The sequence below is a fragment of the Triticum urartu genome, chromosome 3, assembly GCF_003073215.2.
Source record: "Triticum urartu cultivar G1812 chromosome 3, Tu2.1, whole genome shotgun sequence".
NCBI lineage: Eukaryota > Viridiplantae > Streptophyta > Magnoliopsida > Poales > Poaceae > Triticum > Triticum urartu.
The window spans coordinates 25,184,849-25,190,848 of NC_053024.1; positions in this window are offsets into that span (position 1 = coordinate 25,184,849).

Here is a 6,000-nt window from a genome sequence, read left to right on the forward strand (position 1 = left end):
TTTCCGAGGAACACAATACGGAAACAAATATGTGCTTCTCGTGGAAGCACATATTTTATCCCTTTTCGAGAAGCACAACTGTTCTTCTTGCGGAAGCAAATATATGCTTCTCATGGAAGCATATTTTTTTCCTTTTCGGAAGCACAACTCGCGCAAGCAAATCTATACTTCTTGTCGAAGCATAATTTGTTTTCGGGCAAAAAAATCCATAATTTTCTCTCTCCAAAACCTTGGGAAAACCAGACAAAAATCAAAAAGCTGAAAAAGAAGAAAAAACCCATCTAAACCACTAAATGTGTACAATTTTTTTTTTTGAAATCCAGAGGGACCATTCAGCACGCGACATGTGACAGCAGCTGGACGCATCACTCAACATGCTCGCATTAACAACCTCCAGTTAGTTGCTCTCCAGCAAGAAGCTCGAGGGTCCAGAGTCCAAACGGGGAGCAAAATCACTCAACATCAAAATCGGAGCCGCCATGGCCTCGACGTTGTGGTCGTTTGTTTGGCGTTTCTGTGGTCAGGTTGTCCGCATGTGCCCCTTGTGGGGTGTTTGTATGTAGGTTTTCACTCGTTTTTTTTTAATTAACCGAGCAACTCTCTTCTTCTTAATCAATGAAAATGGTAAATTTTTTGTCTTGTTTTAAAAAAAAGAGTTTAAACGAGGAGCAAAATCACTGATAGGCCTCCACGTTTTCACGGACCATTAAGCTTGAGCCCGTATCCCTTTCCATTTTCCCTCTGTAACTCTCAGCCCATTCAAGGGCCGAGGATGCTCTCTAGACTTTTCTTGGATAGATAGCTTTTCTCCAAGTTGGGCATCGTCCCCATGAAAAGCAAAAAAAGAAAAAATGAAGCAAGTTGTTGTCACCTCGTCAACCAAAGACGAAGAAAAGAAAGAGGAGGAAAGAAAAGGTACCCAAGGTTGTCAAGTTGAGGCGATTGCTAAGATTGCTATCTGCACCTTTCTTTTTCCACGCCGCGGTTCACATATTCTCCTGTCGAGAGTTGCCTTACGCGGACGGCACGAGAGAGATAGGAACGTTGCTTCCATCCATGTCGAGTCAACCTCCTCCTCCTCCTCCTCCTCCTCCTCCTTCTTCTTCTTCTTCTTCTTCTCGCTGCTCGTGGACGGACGGCCGCGAGCGTGTTTCCCTGGGTTCGTTGCTACTTGCTACGTACTCCGTGGCCGTGAGCTGACCCTTTCTGGCCGCATCTTCATCGTCCTCCCGTGAAAGCGGAAGCATGCGCCCTTCCGGCCACGAACGGAAATGGAGTATGGAATATGGGACGGGGTGCATGGACCGGCGAGAAGCATGCACGTGCCGACGACTCCGGTGGATCGGGCCAAATAGCGGCGACCGGCGTAGCTTTGCTCGTCAACGTACCCGGCTCGACAACGAACGTTGAAACCAAGTAGCCGACAACCAAATGAAATGCGCGGGGGCCACTAGCTAGCTAGCCCACGGGGTGGTCAGACTCAGACGGCCGGAGGCCCGCCGTTAGAAAACCAGGGTCCATCGGCGGCTGCCGCGCAGGTACCAGCTCACCCGGCCGGCCACATGATGTCTCCTGGCCAAGCCAGTTGTGCGGCAGGGTGGACACGGTCTGAGCCGGTCCAGTCCCTGACCGAGCCGTGCTTTGGACCGGCCGCGACCGGTCCGGACCGGACCGGACCGAAGTGCCCAGCGGGCCTGTTTCCCTGGACCGGACCGGCGAGGAGAAAGCTCGGTCAGGACCGAGGGACCGAGCGATGGAGGAGGAACGTGAGCTGCGTGTGTGCCTTGCGCCGGCCTGCGTTCGTCTGTGTCGTGCCCTGTCCTAAAGATCAACTACTCCGGCTGCTTGCTGCAGACGAAGAGGCAGTTCATCTATGGTTGCATCTCTGCCAACATCAAGCTCGTCCTGGAGAACTCCGCCGCCCGTCGGCACCGTTACCGTCAGCACATCGGCACTTCCAGTTTCAGATTGCTAATCAGCTTGTACTGCAGGACGGCGTCAAGTAGGTGCTTTCAAGAGGTATGTACATCGGCGCTTCCAGTTTCAGATTGCTAATCAGCTTGTACTGCATGCAATTCTAACTGTATGTGCATCAATTAATTGCCAAATTCAGACATTGGGACAATCATGACGAGATCAACTTCCAGTTCATGGGGAACAAGACGGGGCACACCAACGTGTGTGTGTTCTCCGACGTGTTTGTCTGCACCAGAGGTGCCCTTGGAACGAACCCACGCGAACGAGAGATTGCTGAAGAAAAAAAGGAAGATACAGGTGTTTTGCGCTGCACAAACTTCAGACCTTTTCTGTTCTATTAGTCAGACTTACAGAACGGGAAACAAGGCTTCGTGGCCCCTGACTTTGGGTCGTCGTGATTCACAACACTGGTGCCGTTCCACGAGCAGACCGACGAGGCGCGAGTCTGGCTCCAGGCAGTTAGACCCGCGAGCTAAACTAGCTAACAGAAGGAAAGTGTTCGAGCCTAACTTGACGAAAAACCAAAGTGCTAACTGAACTAACTGAAAACATGACAGGAGCTTCGGATTTATTCAAGAGTGTTCGCCGACACGACAGGCAAAGAATGAGATACAGTTCGTGCCCTGCGTGCCTGCGTGCACAGGTTGCACTGCTTCATCACGTCAGTAAGGCCGGGACTTGACGACTGCGACAAAATTGATGGCGGCAGACAGACGGCGGCCTTGGTCGGGGAAGAGAGGGTGCGTGCGTCGTGTAGGCGGTGTTCTGGACCAATTCATCGCACAGGCAGGAAGATGGGGATGCGGCGGTGCTCCGAGACGCGGTGGTTCGCTCGGGGGTTGCCGGTGGCCGTGACGATGAGGAACGAGGACTGCGTTTTGTCGGTCCTCCTTGGGGGCTCGGTCAAAATCCAGACCGGACCGAGAGTTTGTCGGGCCTAATTGCTGAGCTCGGCCTGACCATTTTTTCTACCGGGCCAGGACCGTATGGTCCGGTCCATAACGGGCCATGAGCCGGGCCAGAAGCCCGCTCGTCACGTCCAGGCTGAGTAGTTGTGCCTCCTGGCCTAGCGTCCTGCCATGTCAATCAGCAGTTTTTTTGGGGTGGTGGGGGGTGGGGGAGGGTGGGAAAGGGGACATGTATACATATACGTAAGCCTGGGTTTTGTATGCCACACTTGCAGTGTCTTTCTCCCTCTGTATGCAGTGGTGAATTTTGGATGAAAATGAAGGACAGGCTCAACTTCTCAGTACATGGGTTGGAACGGGTAGACAACAGGCTAGACACTTGACAGTGGGCTGAGATGAGCTAGGAACCGGTAGCAAATTTTTGTTTTACAATTTCAGAGGGCAGGCTTGAGCCTGTTAAAGCATGCCCAGTAGAATCGCCACTGTCTGTATGTACTTGTATTTTGGGAGATAAGACACTGATCGCATCCCTTGTACCTATATATATGTGCCTAGTGCACGATCAATCAATTATTGATGTACCAAATCATTCTCTACATGATATAAAATAGCATCACGGTCCTCTCCTAACAACCGCTTCCGCCTACCCTAACCGCCGCCATCTGCTACCACCGCCCCACGCCGCCGCCGCTACCCTCTCCCCGGGCCGCGCCTCCCCTCCCAGGCGCGCCCTCCCCCCTGCCGCGCCGCCTCCCCCGCCGCGCCGCACCTCCTGCCGCGCCGCACCCTCACCCAACCCCAACCGCCGCTTCTCCCTCTCATCACCGCGCCGTCGCCATGTCGACCAACGCCTCCACCTACTCCAACCCCTTCGCCGGGCCGGACCCCGCTGACATCCGCGACATCAACATCCACGAACGCGTCCCTGTCGTTCTCGATGCCACCGACTCCACGTACTTCGCGTGGAAGACGTACTTTTCACTACTCTTCCACGAGAATAATCTCATGGATCATGTTGACGGCACCGTCGAATCCCGCGCCATGGTGGGCGACTCCGAGTGGACCGCGATCGACGCCATGCTCATCCGGTGGTTCTTCACCACCATCTTGAAGGACCTGTTTCATATGGTCGTGAGCGATGGTGATGACTAAAGGAAATATTCCCTAGAGGCAACAACAAAGTTGTTATTTATATTTCCTTATATCATGATAAATGTTTATTATTCATGCTAGAATTGTATTAACCGGAAACTTGATACATGTGTGAATATATAGACAAAACAAAGTGTCCCTAGTACGCCATTACTTGACTGGCTCGTTAATCAAAGATGGTTAAGTTTCCTGACCATAGACATGTGTTGTCATTTGATGAATGAGATCACATCATTAGGAGAATGATGTGATGGACAAGACCCATCCGTTAGCTTAGCATAATGATCGTTAAGTTTTATTGCTATTGCTTTCTTCATGACTTATACATATTCCTTTGACTATGAGATTATGCAACTCTTGAATACCGGAGGAACACCTTGTGTGCTATCAAACGTCACAACGTAATTAGGAAATCATAAAGATGCTCTACAGGTGTCTCCGAAGGTGTTTGTTGGGTTGGCATAGATCAAGATTAGGATTTGTCACTCCAAGTATCGGAGAGGTATCTTTGGGCCCTCTCGGTAATGCACATCACTATAAGCCTTGCAAGCAATGTGACTAATGAGTTAGTTATGAGATGATGCATTACGGAACGAGTAAAGAGACTTGCCGATAACGAGATTGAACTAGGTATGAGGATACAGACGATCGAATCTCGAGCAAGTAACATACCAATGACAAAGGGAATGACGTATGTTGTTATTGCGGTTTGACCGATAAAGTTCTTCGTAGAATATGTAGGAACCAATATGAGCATCCAGGTTCCGTTGTTGGTTATTGATCGGAGATATGTCTCGATCATGTCTACATAGTTCTTGAACCTATAGGGTCCGCACGCTTAACGTTCGATGACGATTTGTATTATGAGTTATGTGTTTTGGTGACCGAAGGTTGTTCGGAGTCCCGGATGAGATCACGGACATGACGAGGACTCTCGAAATAGTCTAAAGGTAAAGATTGATATATTGGACGATAGTATGTGGACACCGGAATGGTTTTGGGACATTTCGGATATTTATCGAAGTACCGAGGGGTTACCGGAACCCCGGGGAAAGTAATGGGCCTACATGGGCCATAGGGGAGAGGGGAGGCAGCCCACAAGGGGTGGCCGCGCCCCCTCCCCATAGGGAGTCCGAATTGGACTAGGGGAGGGGGCGCGCCCCCCTTTCCTTCTCCTCTTCTCTCTCCCTTCCCTCTTTCCCCTCCATGAGAAGGAAAAGGGGGGATCCTACTAGGACTGGAGTCCTAGTAGGACTCCCCTCTCCTTGGCGCACCCCTGGTGGCCGGCCTCCTCCTCTCCTCCTTTATATATGAGGGAAGGGGCACCCCAAAGCACAACAGTCATTCTCTTAGCCGTGTGCGGTGCCCCCTCCAAAATTTACTCCTCCGGTCATAGTGTCGTAGTGCTTAGGCGAAGCCCTGCGCGGATCACATCACCACACCGTCGTGCTGACGAAACTCTCCCTCGACCCTCTGCTGGATCAAGAGTTCGAGGGACATCATCGAGTGAACGTGTGCTCAACTCGGAGGTGCCGTACATTCGGTACTTGATCGGTTGGATCGTGAAGACGTTCGACTGCATCAACCGCGTTAACCTAACGCTTCCGCTTTCGGTCTACGAGGGTACGTGGACACACTCTCCCCCTCTCGTTGCTATGCATCTCCTAGATAGATCTTGCGTGATCGTAGGAATTTTTTGAAATTGCATTCTACGTTCCCTAAATGACGCCCGCGCCGTGTGGGTCAAGCTCTACGGCCTCTTCACCAACAACAAGCTTCAGCGCCGTGTTTTTCTGCAGCAGGAATTTTTTGACTGTCATCAGGATGACCAGTCCATCGATGACTACTATCGCCGCCTGAAGACGTTGGCGGATGAACTCCGTGACATCGGCGCCAAGGTTGATGACGACCTCCTCCTGAGCATGCTCACCGCCGGCCTCAACGAGGACTTCGGCAACACCGC